This window comes from Beta vulgaris, chromosome 3, assembly GCF_026745355.1.
Source record: "Beta vulgaris subsp. vulgaris cultivar EL10 chromosome 3, EL10.2, whole genome shotgun sequence".
Classification (NCBI taxonomy): Eukaryota; Viridiplantae; Streptophyta; class Magnoliopsida; order Caryophyllales; family Amaranthaceae; genus Beta; species Beta vulgaris.
The window spans coordinates 19,274,519-19,296,200 of record NC_079204.1 but is presented as its reverse complement, the minus strand read 5'-3'; the positions used below and the strand labels follow the sequence as shown (position 1 = coordinate 19,296,200).

General features: G+C 35.7%; 1 pseudogene; it reads right to left on the bottom strand.

Moving 5' to 3' along the window:
* Positions 1–1,609: 1,609 nt before the first annotated feature.
* LOC125495844 (obtusifoliol 14-alpha demethylase-like) lies at positions 1,610–18,293 on the bottom strand (annotated as a pseudogene).
* Positions 18,294–21,682: the final 3,389 nt, after the last annotated feature.

The following is a 21,682-nucleotide window of genomic DNA, read 5'->3' as shown; positions in this document are numbered from 1 at the left end:
TCTCTCACTTATATATATATATATATATATATATATATATACATATACATATATATACATATACATATACTATAACATATATATATACATATACATATATAATATACATATACATGTATATGTGTCAAAAAGCGCAGCCCTTCTTCATTTTTCCACTAGTGTAAGCAAGATATTACAATCTAAGTCCATGTGTATCGACACCACCATAGACCAAGTTAAGGTATGTTTTCATATTTTGAAAAGTTTGGAGATGAAGGTTTCACTTCTAGGGGTCGTTTGGTTCACTATTTTTGGGTTTCAAGAAACGGAATCAATTACCGATTCCCTTTCTTCTTATTTGGTTCAACCCTCATCAATCCCTTACCATTACTTGATGGTAATGGCTTCCCCAATTTGTTACCTTCCTCTCCCTCAAATAACAAAATGCATTACTTGAAGTTAATGATTACCCTTCATTTCCATTCCTTGGCTTAAACCAAACACTCAATAAAGGTAACCATCTTTTTACATTCACCTCCTCTATTTGTATCCATTCCTTTCCATTCCATAATTTGAACCAAACGAACCCCCTAGTAGGAATATTGCTAAAAGATTGCACTTAATATGGATGTAGAACCTACACTTCCGACAAAGCGTCATGTTATTATAATAAACCATTTTGATGAAAATAATCTAGGAGATGATCAAAACCAATATTTTGAAGAACTAGTTAGACTTGAGTACATTTTGGTTGTTGTTGATAAGACATTTACTTCTTTGGAAAGAAGATTTGAGCAACTAAAAAATTTTGAAAGTATTTTTTGATTTTCGTTTGATTCAAACAAGTTGAGGTCTTATGAAAAGGAATTGAGAGAACGTTGTGGTATTTTTCACTCTGTTTTTCTCATGGTAATTCATTTTATGTTGATTTAAATGATTTTTACTTAGAATTGTAAGTGTTACAATTTACTTTGCCAAATAAATTAATGTCAAAATTCTTGAGTTTGTCAAATCTGCATATTATCCAAATACTTCAATCATTTATATAATCTTTTTGACAATTCCGGTGACTGTGGCATCGGCTGAAAGATGTTTTTCAAAGTTAAAGTTGATCAAACTTACTTGAGGTCATCCATGGTACAAGAACGGTTGATTGGTCTTGCAATTTTATTAATCGAGAAGTAGCTTATGGAAAAAATTGAAGTTAATATTATCTTTAATGATTTTGTATCTCGGAATGCTAATAGAACCCGTTTTTTACTCTTTTTTTTATATCATGTATTAAGGGATGTTATATGCGTTGCTTGAACAATTTGTTTTTGGTAAATTTATTTGTAAGATTGCATTCGTTTAAACAACGATGGGTTATTTTAATAGAACTACTGTCATAGTTTTTAATTTGTTCTATAATAAATTTCATTTTTTAAGGGTCTCTAATTCCTATTTTGCCTAGGACCCAAAAGGTCATGATCGTGCTTGATTACTGCTCTAAGATAGTTCCGTGCATTGATTATCTTTTTCAAATGATAGAAACATAGTCTTGATGTATCTATTCAGGGCCAGCATAAAAATCTTACGAGTAATGAGAGAAAGATCAATGCAACAATGGGGAATCCAATACAGGGTAGTGTTATTATTAACATTATTTTTCTTATTTGATTTCTCCATAAAATTTATTACATGCGTATTTTAGCTATAACAATGACATAGCATTACATGGCATGACAATTGCAGAGTACAATCAAACATATATAAATAAGCATTCATGATTGAACATCTTGGAGACTTGGACAGGGATTCCCAAGTTTCAATCAATTACAAGATTTCGACGATTGTAACGCACGATCACCTTTCCGAAACTGTGTCATTGGATTCGGTCTCTGGGAATGGAGAAATCAACTCGAGATCAAAGTTCCTAAGAAGATAGCTCCATATAGTCTTCATCTCTAAGTATGCAAAGGTCTCGCCATGACAGCTATGTCGTCCTCCTCCGAAAGATATATAAGAAACGGACCTGCTAACTTATCCTCATCTCTTCCAGCTTAAACCTTTCAGGATCAATTATTTGAATCCTTGTAAATATACGGCAGACGATTCGTGATAGCTGCTGAGGTGAAAATCAATGATCTCTTGGAATGCCAAACTTTTTACCCTCTCGAGTAATCACGTCGAAATCGGCATGAGATTTGCGCAGTAGCAAGATATGGAGGGTGCAACCTCAAGGTTTCCTTGACACAGCGATATAATACTTGCATTTCTGCAAAACATCATAATCTATTGTATTTCCATGCTTCTTCATTATACTTGTTTTTCTTCCAAAGCAGCAATCCAATATTTCTTATTATGATGGAGAAGATTAGCTCCTGTCATGGTAGATATAGCCACACTTGGACGTCGGCTTCCATATATAGCAGTAATGAGAAAACCTGTGATCTCTTTCACGGTTGTTGCGCGACCATCTTTGTACTTGCACTCAATCAGGGTCTGCAACATGTCATTCTCAAATTTTCCAGACGATTTACGAGATTTTATGATGTTTGATAAGTGAGAATTGTTATACAGATGAAGTAATGAGGAGAAGCAAAATGTAGAAGAGAAAGTCTCTATTTAGTTTGTATTGAATTAACCAGAATAGAGAGAGATATTGCTACTTATAGTAGTTACAGACTACAGCAATAACAAAGGAAAAAGTTAGTTACAACAACTAACTAACAACTAACTGAGTTATATTATTACTACAGTAAAACTAACTATAGGAAGGAACTAACAACTATATTTACATGTGTTATTCTTCATATCCCCCCTTCAAGCTGGACGTGTGACAATCCACAAGTCCAAGCTTGGAAGCTAGATATTGATGCTGTGGTCCAGATAGAGCCTTTGTGAGTAAATCAGCTTACTGATGATGAGTAGAGACATAAGCTGTTTGGAGAAAGCCTGCTTCAATCTGCTCCCTCACATAGTGATAGTCCCTCTTCAAGTGTTTAGTGCGCTCGTGGAAGACTGGATTCTGAGCAATGTGAGCAGCAGCTTGGTTATCACAAAGCAAAGTAATAGGCAAGGAAAAAGAAACATGTAAGTCTTGCAATAATCCTTCTAGCCACACTATTTTAGAAGCTGTACTAGACATGCTGCGGTACTCAGCCTCAGCAGAAGACTTACTGACTGTCTTTTGCTTTTTAGTTTTGCATGATACCAGATGAGATCCCATAAATATACAGTAAGCACTAAGAGATCTACTTGTAAAGCTACAAGTACTCCAGTCAGCATCACTGTAGGCACAGAGCTGCATGTCACTAGTGACAGAATAAAATAAGCCCAAGTTGAGAGTATTTGTTAAATATTTCACAATGTGAATGGCAGCTTGGAAATGAGGCTTTCTAGGACAACTAACAAATTGACTCAAATGTTGAGTTGCATATGACAAATCTGGTCTAGAGATGTTGAGATAAAGTAACTTGCCAATAAGTTTTCTGTATTGATCAGGTGAAGTAAAATTTCCCCATCATCAGTAGATAAACTCAAGCCTTTAGGAAGAGGAGTAGAAACAGGTCTATATTATCAAGCTTGAATTCTTGAATAATGTCAAGAATATATTTCTCTGATTCATGAAGGTCCCTGAAGAATTTCTAATCACTTCAATGCCAAGAAAGTACTTGAGATCACCCAAGTCTTTGATTGTAAAAGCTGCATCCAAGGCTTGCTTAATGACATTAATCTGAGCTTGGGAAGTACCAGTAAGCACCATATCATCCACATAAACAAGAATCACAATAAACTCCCCATTAAGGTCTCTGGTGAAAAGTGAATAGTCTTGTTTAGATTGCACAAATCCAAGAGAATGAGGAACTTATTAAGCTCTTTATTCCATTGCCTAGAGGCTTATTTCAGACCATACAAGGACCTCTTGAGATGACAGACTTGACCTTTCTTAGCTGTATCATAACCAAGAGGATGATGCATATAGACCTCTTCTTCTAAAAAACTATGTAAAAAGGCATTATTTATGTCTAATTGACATAAAGGCCATTGCCTTGCAGTTGCTAAAGAGATGATTACTCTAACAGTGGCCAACTTGGCAACTTGAGAAAATGTATGAGTGAAATCTTCTCCTTCAACCTGCTGATACCCAGTAGCAACTAATCTTGCTTTAAATCTTTCAACTGTACCATCAGGATTGAACTTGGTCTTAAAGACCCACTTAGACCCAATAGCCTTCTTCCCATCAGGTAACTGAGTGAGAACCCAAGTGTTATTTGTTTCAAGAGCTTGTAATTCTTTCTGCATAGCAGACCTCCATTCAGCAAATTGACTTGCTTCTTTGTATGATGTAGGATCAAAAACAACATTGCTATTGTGAGCTTGTACAATAGGAATGAGAATTAGAAGAGAGAGGGAGAGTAGGACATAAGAAATCCTTGAATTTAATAGGAGGCTTAGTATATCTAGTAGATGGAAGTCTAGAAGGTTTAGGAGAAGAATGAGAAGATTCATTAACAACAGCATCAGGTAATGAAGTAGGAGATGAGTGAGGAGAAGAAGAAGAGAAAGGAACAGGAATGACAGGTATCACCTGACCAGCTGGAGAGGTAACATGATGAGATGGTGATGATGTACTAGAAATAGAATCAGGATTAAGTATGAGAAATAATAGGAGAAGGATGAGTAGCAAGATTGTTATGAATAGGAGAGGGATGGAAGAATTAGGTGAACAAGTAATAGAAGGTGAATGTAAAGGATGGTCAAATGTAACCATAGGAACAAAATGTGTAGGAGAAGATGTATGAGAAGATATAGGTTCAGAAGAATTTTGAAAAGGAAACACACTTTCTTTAAACACCACATCTCTGGATACAAAGGTTTTATGAGTTTCCAAATCATAAACCTTGTAACCTTTTTGAGCAAAAGGATATCCTAGGAAAAGACATCTTTTAGCCCTTGCAGTAAATTTGTCTTTATGTCTATCATTGTTATAGGCATAACAAAGACAACCAAAAACTTTGAGAAATGAATAATCAGGGGATTTGGTATGAAGCAGTTCAAAGGTGTTTGCCAATTGATTACAGAAGATGGCATTAGGTTAATAAGAAAGGTAGCAGTGAGAAGGCATTCACCCCAGAATTTGGAAGGAAGATTAGCATGAAATTTTAGTGACCTAGCAACTTCTATGAGATGTCTATGTTTTCTCTCTACAGCCCATTTTGTTGAGGCCTACCAACAACACTAGTTTGGTGAATAATCCCTTTGTTCATGAACATCTCTAAACAATGCTCTTGAATAAATTCTGTTCCATTATCAGATCTAACAACTTTAACTTTTGTGTGAAATTGGGTTTCAATTTGAAGAAGGAAAGAAGCAATGGTTCTGTAAACCTGCATTTTATTATGTAACATGAAGGTCCATGTACATCTACTGTAATTATCTAGGATGGTTAAAAAATATGAAGCACCTGTGAGAGATTTGGTTCTATATGGTCCCCAAAGATCAGTGTGTATAAGATAAAAAAGATGTGCAACTCTACTAACACTTCTTGGAAATGGTAATTTATGGTGCTTAGCTAGCACACAGACTTCAAAAAGAAATTAGCATCAGGATGATTACAAGTGCAGCCAGATATATGTTTCATAGTAGAGAGAGATGGATGTCCCAATCTGGCATGAAAAATAGGAAAGGGTATTTCAGCAGAATTTGGAATTTTATGTGAACCAGAATGATTGACAACCACATTGGTAGTAGTAATAGAGTGAAGAATAAGAAAGATAGGCTAACTCAGGATGGATAACATCTGTATGATTAAGAAGATATAAGCCTTTGAACAGCTTTCCTATAGCTAAGATTTTGAGTTGATTCATAGAATAGAAAGTGCAAATGTTGGTTTGAATACTACTTCAATACAAGAATCCAAAGCCAATTTACCAATAGAAATCAAGTTATGCTGAAAACAAGGAACAAATAATACATCTCTAAGCATCAAATCAGCAGTAATCATGACATCTCCAATTATAGAAACATGATTTTTACTTCCATCAGGCAAACCAACTTCAATCATTTTAATCAATTTTCTCTTGTTTATCAGCATTTGTTCATCAAAGATCATGTGATCTGTAGCCCCAGAGTCAATAATCCATGTATTACAATGTAAAACAGAAGAAGTTTTACCTGCATAGTTGGCAAATGAATGTCCAGAATGTCCATTTTGAGATGATGAAGATTCACCAGAATTTTGCTTCCCTTTCATGGCTTTCATGACTTCTTGCATAATGTTCTGAAACATTACAGGATCTATGCTTCCACTTTTATCACTAACACCATTATCATTGGTGTAATTTGCTGGACCAGCCATATTAAACTCTAGAGGATCATTTTCCATACCATAGTCTTCAACAGCAACATTAGCAGCAAGCTTTGATGAATTTCCATAAGAATGACCTCCAGATGAACTATTGTTTCCATACTTTTTATTGAACCAATCAGGGAAACCATTGAGTTTGAAACAAGTATCTTTGGTATGTCCTTGTTTCTTGCAATACTCACATACTCTATCATTCTTTTCTTTCCTCCAATCTTTCTTGTAAGAAGGTTTAGCAAGAAATGGTTGTTTATGTGCAAGAAGAGCACTAACTTCATTTCTATGATTTAGACCACTGACTTCTTTTTGCTTCTCAACTTGCTGAGCTAAGTAGTAAGCTCTGTATAGGTGGTAATGGATCCATAGCTAAGATGTTACTAATAGCACTATCAAACCCACTATTAAGACCTAATAAAAACTGCATCAGTTTTTCTTCAGATTCAAATTCAGAAAGTCTTTTCAAGAAATTACAACTACATCTAGCCAATATTCCACAAGCACATGATGGCATACTCCTCAAATTTTGTAATTCATCCCAACATTTCTTCAATTTGCCGTAATAAGCCATAATATGACTGATTTCCTGACGCAAATTATCCAATTCACGTTTTAATTGGTAAATTTGTGGACCATTAGATTGACCATAACATTCTGCAATTTCATTCCACAATTGTGCAGAACTTTCCACAAAAGTAAAATTCTCTCCTATATCTTCATTCATAGAATTCATCAACCAGCATATTATCAAGTAATCACAACGCATCCATTGATTATAGTTCTTGTCATTTTCTTCAGGTTTTGCAATACTTCCTTCAACAAAACCTATTTTATTCTTAGCTATTAAAGCTCTACGAATGTGTCTCTTCCAGCTAATGTAATTGTTGCCATTCAAATTAACAACAACTAATTTGCTCATAGTTTGATCAGAATTTGAGATGAAGAAAGGATCATTATAGGATGTACTTACATTGAAAATGCTTCCAGAATATGAATTCGAGGTTTCATCATTCTGAACTTCTTTATCACCTCCATTTGTACTAATTTCCACCATTTTTACAGAATACCAATACTCCTCAATAATACTGATCAAGAAACAAAAAATTTATGAAATCAAAGAATTTCAGCGAGGATTAATTATCCTGCTCTGATACCATGAGAATTGTTATACAGATGAAGTAATGAGGAGAAGCAAAATGTAAGAGAGAAAGTCTCTATTTCTTTGTATTGAATTAACCAGAATAGAGAGAGATGATTGCTACTTATAGTAGCTTACAGACTACAGCAATAACAGAAGGAAAAAGTTAGTTACAACAACTAACTGAACAACTAACTGAGTTAGTTATTATGACTACAGTAAAAACTATATAGGAAGGAACTAACAACTATATTTACATGTGTTATTCTTCATAATAAGAGATCACCGAGTTTCTTTCGGGCTTTATCGCGACGACGATGAATTGGTATAGGGAGATAAGGGAATATCATAGTTATAGGTATCCACGCACTGCTTATATCATTGAGTAGAGTGTCTATATTATCAACCAGACTATCACGGACTTCCTGACCAATAAAGCATCTGCTTGCTATTATAAGCACCAGATGCTCTAGCTCAGCTTTCAAATCAACCTCTCCGTTATCTCCCCACTTGGAAAAGAAGTCCTATAAAATGAAGTACCAGTATGTAAATATCATCAGCAATGACCAACTAGCTCGTAGACTTGTAGTTATATCGAGATTTGAATAATTGAATATCACATTAGTTTTTATACTTATCAAGCTTCCACACTTTATTTATGTATAGAGATAATACCTAGGGTGTGTTCTTATAATTGGATGATAGAAGATAGTGCGGGTAACCGTAACACAACATTTTAGTAGTGTACATAGATGCATTAAACATTAATGAGCGAAGTATAGATGCATTACATATTAGTGATTTTTTTTTCAAGATGATAGTGTAAAATGAATGTGAGACGACACATGAAAATGAAAAATATAAAAAATTATGTCGGGCTAAGGGATTGAATTTTTCTTTACAAATAGTTATTAGTGTGATCTTAGTTTACTAGCATTACCAACTAACAAGAAACACTAAAAAATCATTTTTGTTATAAATTAGTTGTGTTCTTCAAACAAAAAAAAAAACTTGCAATAAGATATTTATTTCCTGGATAAAATAATTTAGCTAGAATGATAAATATCGTCTTGTATATAAATTGTATTTTGCCCTAAATACATCATGAAATTTCCTTACACCTTCTACGAAGTTCATTTATCATAGACCCAGGTGTACTATGTACATGGTATTCTTCAACTAATTTTTGCTCATATGCTCATTTGGAACTTTTATTTTTAGTACATTTTGCTCATTTGGATTATTTCAAACAAGCAATGAGCAAAACAATAGTTTTGAGTATACTATACTCATGGTACACCCGAATGTATGATAAAATTTATACCTCCCTCGTCACTTATAATTTGGTACAGTACAACTAAAACACGAATGATGCAATTAATATGAGAATAGGCTATTGTAAGATACAATACTAAACCTACTAAGTGTAGTAGCAGAACAACATAGAGCAATAACCAAATGCCCATCTGTAGGATTGCTACTTTTGACACTAATAAAAAACATTAATCATTAACGGAACTGCTTCAAAGGTCCCAAGCAACTCAGATGGAAGATGAAGACTCGGCAAAAAAAAAAATGTCATGATATGTAATCTCAAGCTGTTGGTTCGATGTAATGGTTTCTTATTTCCTCAAGACAGAACTTGGATAAACTTAAAGCAAGCAGCATGTGTTTTTTCTTATAGTAATAAATGAGTGCAATAATTAGTCGTATGGTGGATAACTAGATTAAGTGATAAATGCAGAAATTTTTTATTTTCTTTGGCTAAGAAATGAGTGCATTCACAATAGTTAGTGGCCCCTTTTTTATTTATTAGATATATTAGTGCTCCCATAAGTAGTCATATGGTGGAGTAACTAGACTAAGACACCCACGCTTTATGAGAATTTACTTTGATCAAAAAATTTCGGTTTTTTCACCATATAACTCTGACAATTTTTTGTAGTCACCAATTACCCTAACTTTTTTCAAAATTCACCATATATCCCTGACTTTCTTGAAAATACATTAGAATGTCCTTAATGACTAATGGCGGTTAAAATCGTTAGTCATTAATCCTAAAATCCTAAGTAACTTCAATTAATCCTACTTCTCTCTTCCTAACCTACCAATATAAAACCACCACCATCTGACTCCCACCCCCACCCACCACCCCTCCCCCGCAACCCTCGTTCTCCCCTCGCAGCCCTCCCCCACTGCATTCAAATCCTGCATGCAACCCCCCCTTCGAATCCCGCAGCCCCCTCCCCCCCACCATCCCCTTCAAATCTCGCCAAAATCGTCGATGATACCCCCATTGTGCGAGGCGAAGGAGAAAGTAACCCGATTAATTGACCTGTACAATCTATCGGCGTCAATTGGAATAGCATTGCGCGTAAGAAGAGAATAATTTGAAGGCAGAACTCATCGGGCTAAATCAAGGCGAGAGAGTTTGGGAGGATAGAGATTGATGTCGGAGGTGGGGCGAAACGAGGTTTGGGATGTTCGAAGGTTCTAGGCGGCAGCGGAGTGGGGGAAGGGTGCGGGGGTGGGAGAGCTTACGAGTTGGGTTTGGGGGAAGGTGGTAGTGGTTGGCTCGTTGTTAGGGGTTAGAGTTGGTTAGGGTTGTGAGTTAATTAGGGTCTAAACCAAAAATTAGGGGTAATTTTGATGTATTTTCAAGAAAATTAGAGGTATATGATGAATTTTGAAAGAAGTTGGGGTCTCCAGTGAATAAAAAAATATTCAAGGGTATATAGTTAAGAAACCACAAAATTTTCTTATAATATGACAAATTAAATTATAAAAACTATAGTACTAGATTTGTCTTGAAAAATACTACTCCATTCCTCCAATAATATAGTATTTAATTCTTTTTGCACGATCTCCAATACATACCTTTTATCTTTGATATTTTCGATTTTATATTGATAAAGAACATGAGTTTTTCTACGTTATACCCTCATGTTTCTTCGATTTCTGTGTTGTACCCTAATATTTTCAAAATTCCACACAGTGCCCCTAAAGTTAGCTTGTTAATGCATAATGCCCCTATCGCCAGATATCCATCATTTTTTTTTTATTTAATAGAACAAATCTAACATATAATTACTCCCTATAGAGTTAAACGATGTGTAAATTAATTAAATTAATGTCACTAATTACAAAAGATTGATGATATTAATGACGTCTGAATGTATGCAGGGGTATTGTGCACTAAAAAAAATTAAGTCATGGGGAATTGTGTCGAACTATAGAATAATGGGACACAACGTAGAAACAGAGGAAACACAAGGGTATAACGTAGAAATACCCAAAAAGTTGATATTATGAAAGTAGACATTGAGACGAATATAACAAGATCTCACATGAGTATTTTTTTTTATTTTTTTTTACATATTTCACAATATTTGGTCAAATATTTTAAAGTTTGATCGCAAAAACGAAACAAGCACTATATTATAGGACAGAGGGAGTATGATAAATTATATTTTTTGTTATTTATTATCAGCATGAACTAAACGTAAATAACGATGAAAGTTCGCCTCGAATATTGTAGGTGTCTTGTATTTTAAAATGAAAGAAGTAAACTTTAATCGAATTTGGGATGCTATTAAATGCTTAAAAGTTGCCCTTAGGGTTAGGGGTGGCAATTTTTAATGGATATCCAATAACCCGATTCAGCCAATTTAAAAAACGGATTTAAACTTGAAATAAATTAAACGGATGAAAAGCAGGTGACGGATGAAGTGAGTGATAGATGGTTGAAGCGGGTGGCACAGCAGGACAGACGAAGGTAAGCAGGTGATAGATGTGGAACTTATGAGTGTTAATGAGTCTGGGTGGCTCGCAAACTATTCGAGCTTGACTCGATCAAAGCTCGATTAAAGGTCAGCTCGAGTTCGGGATTAGCTCGAGACCTTAACGAGCCGAGTCTCAGCCTCCATAATTTCGGCTCGAAAATTCGTGAGCAAGCTCGAAAATATTTTAGATAGGTTGTAGGTAAATAATATTGTCCTACATTTATAGGAAAAATAGATAACAACCTTATTTTTCCTATAGAATCTACTATTAAAAAAGCATGTATTTGTATAGTGGACGACTATTTTCTAATGTTGCATTTGTATATATTGGACTGCAACTTATACCAAATTTTTCATCTTCTATCTAATGTAATCAAATTGTATTTTTTTTTTATATATATATACCTTTATATGATACATAATGAAAAAAGTAGTGTAACCTAGTAGCAAATGCCTACACTTGGCAGCAAATACCTATGTACTGCCTATCTCATTTTTTCGGTGCAACATATGCAGTAAGCGTGCTACGGGATTAGTTGGTGATATTTTCAGAAATGTAAAGTAAATTTCAGAGAGAATTTAGAAAGAGAAGAATCAGAGAGAATTTTATTATGTGATCTATGAGATCATCTAGGAAGATACCTGAGTATTTAAATACAACTTACAAGGAAAGAGAGAGTAAGCAAGAGAGAAAATAAATTAGTTATAGCTAACAAATTATTAGAATAACAAACATCTGTAACTAACTTCTAGCTGAGCTGGCAATGATAAGCACAGTGAGCAGCAGCTTCAATACCCCTCCTCAAGGTGGGGGAGGAGGAGACATAGGATCATACCATCCCAACTTGGAAAGTAAGTGTTTAAACTTAGGAGAAGCTAATGACTTAGTAAACACATCAGCTAATTGAGAGCGTGTAGGTAAATAAGTTAATTAGATCAAACCCTCTAACACTTTGTCACGAGTGAAATGACAATCAATTTTGATATGTTTAGTTCTCTCATGGAAAACGGGGTTCTTGGCAATGTGAATTGCTGATTGATTGTCACAGTGAAGAACAACTGGTTTGAGATGAGTAACACCAAGCTCTTCTAATTACAGTCCAAGTTATTTCAGAAGCTGCAGAGGCCATAGCTCTATATTCTGCCTCAGAAGAAGACCTTAAAATAGTACTTTGCTTCTTAGAACGCCAAGTAATAGGTGAATTACCAAACAGGAGCACATAACCAGTGATGGATTTCCTTGTGTCAATACAAGCAATCCCAATTTGAATCTGAGTAAGCTTGTAATTGAAGAGTGTCACTAGCCTTAAGTAAGATACGACCCTAACCTTCAGTATGAGAAATGTATCTCAAGGTGTGTATGAGAGCATCAAGATGAGAGGTACGAGACTGTTGCATAAATTGACTTAAGGATTGAACAGCATAGGATAATTCAGGTCTGGTGTTAGTGAGGAAATTTAATTTTCCAACCAAGGACCTGTATAGTTTTGCATCCTCTAATAGAGAACCTTCTGATGCACATAATTTGAGATGTAAGGGTAAAGGAGTTGAAGCTTTCTTGCTAATGTCAAAAGGACAAGCTGAAAGAAGTTCTTTAGTCAACTTCTTTTGACTGAGAACAATACCTTAGCTTCAGGGAGGTAGCCAACCTCAATACCTAGGAAATAGTTCAATTCCTCTAGGTCTTTGATGCTAAAGGCAGCATCTAAGTGTAGCTTTAAGGCAGTAATAGCATCCAAATCAGTACCTGTGAGGAGTATGTCATCAACATACACAACAGCTATACAAATGTGAGAACCTTGTTGTTTGATGAACAGGCTGTAGTCAAGTTTGGATTGATGAAATCCTTAAGTTTGAAGAGCACTAACAAGCTTGGCAAACCACAGCCTAGAAGCCTGTTTTAAGCCATAGAGAGACTTAGTGAGCTTGCAAGTTTTATTGAGAGGATTAGAGACTCCTTCAGGCACTTTCATGTAGACTTCTTCAGTGAGCTCTCCATGGAGGAAAGCATTGTTAACATCTAATTGAAAAATCTTCCAATTTTCACTAGCAGCAAGAGCAATAAGGCATCTAACAGTCCCATCTTCACAACAGGAGAAAATGTCTCCTCATAATCCACCCTATACCTCTGGTTATACCCCTTTGCTACTAATCTGGCTTTGCATCTTTCAAGTGTACCATCCTTTTCTAATTTTACTTTAAAGGCCCACTTAGAACCAATTGGTTTCTTCCTTGGTGGCAAATCAACAAGATCCCAAGTATGTGTGTCAGAGAGAGCTTGAATCTCTTTGTTCATAGCAGCAACCCATAAAGGATGTTGAGAAGCTTCTTTATAGTTAACAAGTTCCTTGATATCACAAAGATGAGAAAGAAAGGCTTTATATGGTGATGGAAATTGATGATAGGTAACCATGTTACACCAATGTGATGTAAGAGAAGAGCTAGCTGTATTGCATTGATATTCAGAGAGATAGAAAGGTGGGTGTGAAGATCTAGTAGACCTTCTGAGGGGTGGTCCAGGATTATGTGAACTAAGATCAATAACAAGAGAAGAAGACACATCTTCATGATTAAGTTTAGAGAGAGAGAGAAGTAGGAGAAGAAGAGATGGATGGTGAAGGATGTGGTGGTGTAGAGTGAGCGGAAGAAGTAGGTGTGGAAGAAGAGAGGTTAGGAGTAGAGTTGGAAGGTGGGAAATAAAGATCCAGGTCTAGATAAGGAGGTGAAGTAACAGTAGGAAGATATATATATGTGATGTAGAAGAAGTAGAAGTAGGTTGAGCAGCAAGTTGAAAAGGGAAATGATGTTCATGGAAACAAACATCTCTGGAGATGAAGATTCTGTGGGAAGCAAGATCAAGGACTTTATAGCCTTTCTGATGTAAAGAATAACCAAGGAAGACACAAGGAATAACTCTGGGTTTGAATTTGGTTCTATGAACTTTGGATGTAGAAACATAACAAAGGCATCCAAATGTTCTTAAATGGTTAAGTGAAGGAGGTTTGTTGTAGAGTTTTTCATGAGGGCTCAGGTTACCAATGCTGCTAAGAGGCATCATGTTGATAAGATAAGTAGCACATAAAACACAATCTCCACAATATTTGTCTGGAATCATAGACTGAAAACTTAGAGCTCTACCAATTTCCAATAAATGTCTATATTTTCTTTCCACTACCCCATTTTGTTGTGGGGTGTCACTGCAACTTGAGTGATGAAAGATACCATTCTTGTGATAGAAAAGCTTCATTGCTCCTTCAACTAATTCTTTAGCATTATCATACCTCAGAGAAAGAAGATGAGAATTAAATTGAGTCTTGAGAAACTGAGCAAAGTTCTCAAGTATGCCAACTGTGTCAGTTTTATTTCTTAACAAATGAACCTAAGCAAATCTGGTGTAATCATCTACAATGGTTAGAAATTGATTACAACCACTATGAGTATGAACACTATATGGGCCCCACACATCAATATGAACCAATTTAAAAGGTTAGTAGTTTTAATGCTACTAATTGGAAAAGACTTTCTAGTTTGCTTAGCTTTGGGACACACCTGACAAATGGTGGTAAGCAAAGCATCTGATATATCACAAGAAGGTTGAACAAGTTTCAATCTATGAAAAGGTAAATGACCTAATCTCAAGTGCTAACGTTTAGCATCTTGTAAAACAGAGGAATTAAGTTTATTACAAACAAGGGAAGTAGGCTTTCTCAACTGTTGAACTTCAACATTGTATAATCCACCCTTCAATTTACCAAGAAGAGTTGAGGGAGTTGTCTGAGAATGGTCCTGAATATAACAAGAATCAGCAGTAAAAATCAGTTCACATTTCAAATCTTGACAAAGTTTATGTACTGATATCAAATTGAATTGAAAACCAGGGACATGTAGCACATTATGAAGAGTGATTCCATTACTGAAAGTAATAGATACTGTGTGCATGATTTGAACTTTACTGCCATCAGGAATAGTAATGTAATTATCAACACCAGCCATGTTTGTGTAATTTGTGAACCAATCAAGTTGAGCACACATGTGATCTGTAGCTCCACTATCTAGTAACCAACTTGAAGTAAAACTAAATAATAAGCAGACATTACCTGCAAGTAATGCATGACCAGTGGTATTTCCTTCAGTAGGAATGGAAGAAGATTCGGGGACTTGTTTCAACAAACTCAGAAGATGATTGTATTGATCTACAGTGATAGTGTTAGATCCTTCAGTCAGAGCATCATTAGTATGAGTGTGAGAAGTAGCAGATACTATTCTTCTATCTTTGTTAGCCTTAAAACCAGGGGGATAACCATGAATTTTGAAACATCTCTCATAGCTGTGACCAGGTACTTTGCAGTGAGTACAATATATAATAATTAGATCCTGGTCTCTTGTTGCCTTTGATGTTCTTGCTCTGGTTATAGGGCCTTGGATAAGTTTCATGTTGCTGAGGAGGCTTATAAAAGTGCTTCTTATCATCCAAGAATGCCAAAAATTCAATTAAGTTGGAGAGAGTAGAGATCTCTTTGTGTCTTTCTTCCTGAGAAAACAACCTATATGCTTGAGCCACATTTGGTAAAGGTTGCACCATCAACACATTTCCTCGCACAGTGGCAAACTGTTCATTCAATTTCATCATGAATTTCAAGAGTCTTTGTTCTTGTTGTCTCTGATATATCTTCTTAGTAAGGTTGCAAGAGCACTGATTACAAGTGCATGTTGGAATAGGATGTGTATCACTGATGGCATCCCATACAGTTTTGATGCTAGTGAAAACTTCTGAAACACTTTGTGATCCTTGTGACATGTCTGCAAGTTGTTGCTCTAGAGAGTAAACCTAGGCCATAGATGAATAGCCAAACCTCTCCTCCAAGTCTTTCCATATTTCTCTTGCAGTTTGAAGAAATAGGACACTCTTTGCAATTATTTCATCCAAATTATATAACAACCATGAACAAACTAAGGCATTACATCTTTTCCAAGCCTTATGCTCATCAAATTTTTCAGGAGGTGGTTCTTGAATGTTACCAGTTACAAATCCTAGTTTGTTTTTAGCTGAAAGTGTTAAAATCATAGATCGTTTCCAATTTGTAAATCCTACACCATTAAACTTGACAGAGAAAAGTTGTGCAGTGTTTGAATCAGAATGATGTATATAGTATACACTAGTTGGATTTTGATTCAGATCAAGAAGTGTGTTTGAAGGAGAATCTTCAGTTGAAGGCATTTTGAAACAATTGAAAAACATGAGAGGAAAACAAAATGCGGACAGATGAGAAAGAAACAAGAATAGTCAGAGAAATTTACTCAAACACTTGAGGTATAATGAGTTCAGAATTTGCTCAAATAAGCAAACGAATTCAAGATTTTAGAAGATCTTCATGTGAAAAATGGACAATCAGTCAATATAAGTGAGAATTTCAACAAGAATCAGAGAATCTTTGGGAAAGAGGAGCAAATTTAACAGGTTTCAGCAACAATTTTACAGAATTTTGAACAAGAATCCAGTAGATGATCTCAATCAATTCAAGAAGAATTCAATCAGAATATGAAATTCAGAAATACCTCAGTATTCAGTAGATGATCTTAATCAACTTCAGGAAAAATTTAGTCAGAATATGAAGTTCAGAAAAACCTCAATGATTTTCATATGATGAATTTTAATCATCTAAGAGTTCCAGAAAAAAAAATCGCATTAGTTCCTGCTCTGATACCATGATATTTTCAGAAATGTAATGTAAATTTTAGAGAGAATTTAGAGAGAGAAGAATCAAAGAGAATTTTATTATGTGATCAATGAGATCATCTAGGAAGATACATGAGTATTTATATACAACTTACAAGGAAAGAGAGAGTAAGCAAGAGAGAAAATAAATTAGTTATAACTAACAAGTTGTTAGAATAACAAACTTATGTGACTAACTTCTAGCTGAGCTGGCAATGATAAGCACAGTGAGAAGTAGCTTCAATAGTTGGAAATAGATCCCACATTGCCTATCCCATTTTTTCGGTGCAACATGTGCAGTAAGAGTGATATCGGATTAGTTGGGACTAGATCCACATCGACAAGCAAGTAAAAGTGTGGGAGCTGCTCTATTAAAGAGATGAGTATAAAGGGAGGAATTATGTGGATGTTGGGCCTAGCCTATTAATTAAAGATCACTCTAATAAATAAATTAAGTTGAATATTTTTTTAATATTTGAAATATCAGGTTATCGAGCCAAATTTCGAGTCGAACGTGGCTTGGTCCTTTCGAGTTTAGCCTAAATTATTGGGCTCAACGAGCTTCGAGCTCGTGTCAAGCTCAATCTGAACCATTTTCGAGCTGAGCCGAGTCTGAATATGTTCGGTCTCGGTGCTGCTCGTAACACCCCTAATGTGGGTGGAGTTCCATCCTATCCGAACCCGATCTATTTACATCCCTACTAGTTAGGGGCTTAGGGCTGAAGGTAGCGTTTTCCAAAAAAAAAAAATGGAAAACATAATAATAATTAGAAATGACTAGAAAAGATAGTGACGAGACCTGAACTTCCTGGTGCATAATATCAACAAAACCTTTGAGTTTGTTGATGCGTAACGCTCCTTGAAGAAGCGAAACTGCTCCTGGCGGATATCGTGATCGACGTCGTAGATAACTCCAGGTCCAAAGATCGGCACGGTGAAGCCATTCACCTCGCGCTCACTGAGCTCCCGCTCTGGCGCGTTAAAGAAATACCCAGATACGTCAGGTTCAAGCAAGAATGTGAAAATCTTGTTAAACACATTCAAAGTAAATACACCACCAAGATTTTCATACTCCTCCGTTAGCATCTTGATGGGTTCGCTACGAAGCGAAGCAAACCCCCAATAAGCGGCAGCCACCCTTTCACCACGGGTGGTGGTAGGTGTTTGCTGCTTTTGATGGGAGTTTTGAAGGCCCATTTTGTTATTAATTTTGCTGCTACAAATGTAGCTATAACGAGCAGCGCTACATTGAACAACTGCAGCTTGGTGTTAATAATTTCCATCTTCTTCTTTTGTTTGGTGTATTGCTTGGACCTGTTTATGTGCATTATATAGACATTACTTGTCTTTTCTGGTAAACCTCATGTCGAGTCTCCAGCAAATTAAACTATTGAATATAATGGTCATCGACATGTTGATCTACAATTAAAATTTTCTAATCGAGTTTGTGTTTTGCGAGGAGAATATTATACAAGGCAAAGTCAACTATTCCAACAAATCATTGCACCTCAAAGCAAGTTAAAATCCTTTTCTTCCGTAGACAGTACTTCAAAGATCTCCTTTTATTAGTGTATATATATAGTTGTATTATAATCCTACTATTGTTATAATATTTTGTTAGAGAAATTTCCTCAGGTACCCCTGAGGTTTGACATAATTCTCAAATTACTCCTCACATTTAGGAAATTTCCCAGATACCCCCGAACTTTGACTTTGTGCTCGAAATACCCTTACTAATGACGGAACCCTAACGCCGTTAGGGTTTCTTTCTCTTTTTCCTCTCCATCTTCATCTTCTTCATCTCTTCTCCCACAATCCTCCATTAATGACACCTTAAACCTTCAATTTTCTCCCTCTCCTTCCACCTACATGCCTCTACCTCTCCTTCCCATCTTCATCTTGTGAATTTCCCCCTTTTTTATGATGGTGAAGTTAATTCTCTCTCCTTATGAATTTCCCCCAAAGTAATAATAATGGTTATTGTTGTTATTCTTATTGTTGAAGTTGCCATGAAAATTTGTGGGTTTTAGAAATGGGTTTTACACACCATTTTCATGGATGTAGTCATAGAAAATTGGCCTAGGTTTTATTTTTCTTTCTTCTTGATGTTGGGGAGTTGGGTTTTCTGGATTTGTGCTTGAATGGTATTCTGATAACAAAGAGGAATGAAGTTAAAGGGGATGTGAAGTTTAGGAGAGAGATATATGAAGAAGATAGAGAAGAGGGGTTGAAAAAGGATTGATGGGAGATATGAGCATGTAGAGAGATGAAGAAGATGAAGATGGGATGAGAGATAAAGGCATATAGGTGGACGAAGATAGAGAAAATTGAAGGAATATGATGTCATTAATGGAGGATGGTGGGAGAAGAGATGAAGAAGATGAAGATGGAGAGGAAAAAGAGAAAGAAATCCTAACGGCGTTAGAGTTCTGTCAATAGTAAGGGTATTTTGAGCACAAAGTCAAAGTTCGGGGATATCTGGGGAATTTTCCAAATGTGAGGGGTAATTTGAGAATTACGTCAAACCTCAGGGATACCTGAGGAAATTTCCCATTTTGTTATTATTGGCTAGCTCCAATAGTATAATGGAACTAAGCAATAATAGTCGATACTCTTATTCATACAATGATTCATATTTCTTATAGTTGTTCTCTTGTTATAATTCATATTACTTTATAGGTTGTATAAATTATTCATTATGTAACATCAAAAAATTTATATTGTATTAGGCTAACAACTCTATGACAAAAATATCTTATTTTGAAACATATTTCGAGATAATAATCGTCAATGGTACTAAAAATAAAAAATTTAGACTATGTAGAAACTTATACTCATCTTACATAGTATAATATTCTAAGGTTGTTTATTTAAAATCAAACTTTAAAAATTAATTATGAAATGGGTTTGATAGAAAAATTCAGTATTGAATTCATCTAATTTTATGTAAAAATTAGACCGTCTATTCTAAAAATCTGTGTTAACTTTTTTATCATTCAAGACTTTAATATATATGTAATTTTATGGCTCTATTACTTTATTTTCATAAATCGTAAACCTTCTGTTCTTCTAAGATCTTCCTATTTTTAAATTTGGCAATATTTATAAGTAAAGAGAATCGTCTAAATTCTTTTCAATATACTGCAGAAAAAATATAGTCATGTGTAGTTTTTTTAAATCGTCTACATGAGTGTTGTAGCCTAAAGATCAACGGCTCTAAAAAGAATATGTGGGTTCATCTAGCCCGTACACGTGTCCCTTCCTTGCTGCAGAAAGTATAGGGTCCAAAAGGCAGATGGCTGAAGTACAATTCTCATACTGGGAATTGTCGTAGCCCATCTTTATGGCCTAGTTTGTACTTAGACCAAGCATCTCAAAAGGTCATTTGCATAAAGTTGGATGATGTGTACTCTCCAAAAAATGCTTGCCACGTGTTATGATTTCATTGCTTAGCCAATCAAGTGCTCCCAAATTAGCGTGACCTCAAGGTATTACAACAATTATTTTAGACACTATAAATAGTCCTTGAAATCAAGAGAGATGTACGTTTTTCAGAACAGTGTATTGTTACTCTCTCATAATATTTTCTCTCTTTCTCTACTTTCTCTTTCTAAAAATTTCCTTTACTACTCCTGATACCCGACTTAAACTTCGGAGGAGAAAATACCACCCAAACCTCCAAGGTGGGTCCTTTTTTTGCAGGTTTAAAAGCGGAGCTCAGGTTCGGGTTATCTGAGTCAGGGTATTATTCAAGAACCTGTTGTTGGGAATAGCAGTATTTTACGAGTTCAGCACTACGTAACATTTGGCGCCGTCTGTGGGGAGACGCAACAATGACTTATTGTCACTCATCTAACGTTGCTAGAAACAGGAGTTTTGAAATTCGATTAGAAGATACGGTGGACGATGAAAGGCCACCGAGAGAAAGAGATAGGCCCCAAACAAGATAGGCTCTCAAGATTAACTGACATACTCCATTCTCGACCAAATCATGGAGGCCCCCCTTTCTCAAAGGTTAAGCTGCCGACTATAAAACCCTTTGATGGGACAATTGATCCAGACGACCATATGTCCGCATACAAGTGTCAGATGTCTATTCAGACAGTAGATGATGCTACATGGTGTAAGAATTTCCCGGCCACTTTGATGGGTGGGTCTCAGAAGTGGTTTCAGAACCTCCCTCCTAACTCAGTGAATAATTTCACAGAGCTTAGCTATCTATTCACCGGTCATTTCGTAGCATATCGGCAGGAACAGAAAACTAGTATGCACTTGTTTAAAATCATCCAAGGACCAAAGACGCTTTAAGAAGTTTTGTCAAAAGATGCAATTTAGAAGCATTGCATATTCAAGATCTGCATGCAGGGGTGGCCCATGACGCCTTTATCAGGGGTTTGAGGTCGGGAAGTTTCAAGTTTGATCTAGTAAAGAAAAAGATCACCACTCTAGCTGAAGCCCTCCGGGAGGCTGAAGCGTTCATTCACGCAACAGAAGTATGCGCAGAGGCAAAGCACCCAGAAGCAAAAAAGGTTGAGGAAGTTGTTCAGCCAAAGAAGAACAATCCCGAGAAGGCAAAAACTTAGGCATTGACTTCTATGACGACCTCGTCTAGGAGAAGTAAAAGAAGAGGACCAGAAACTTCAACGAAACCTATAGAGTTGAGTAAAGATCAATACTCCATTCTTATGGAGATAAAAGATCAACATGAATTAAAGGCTCAA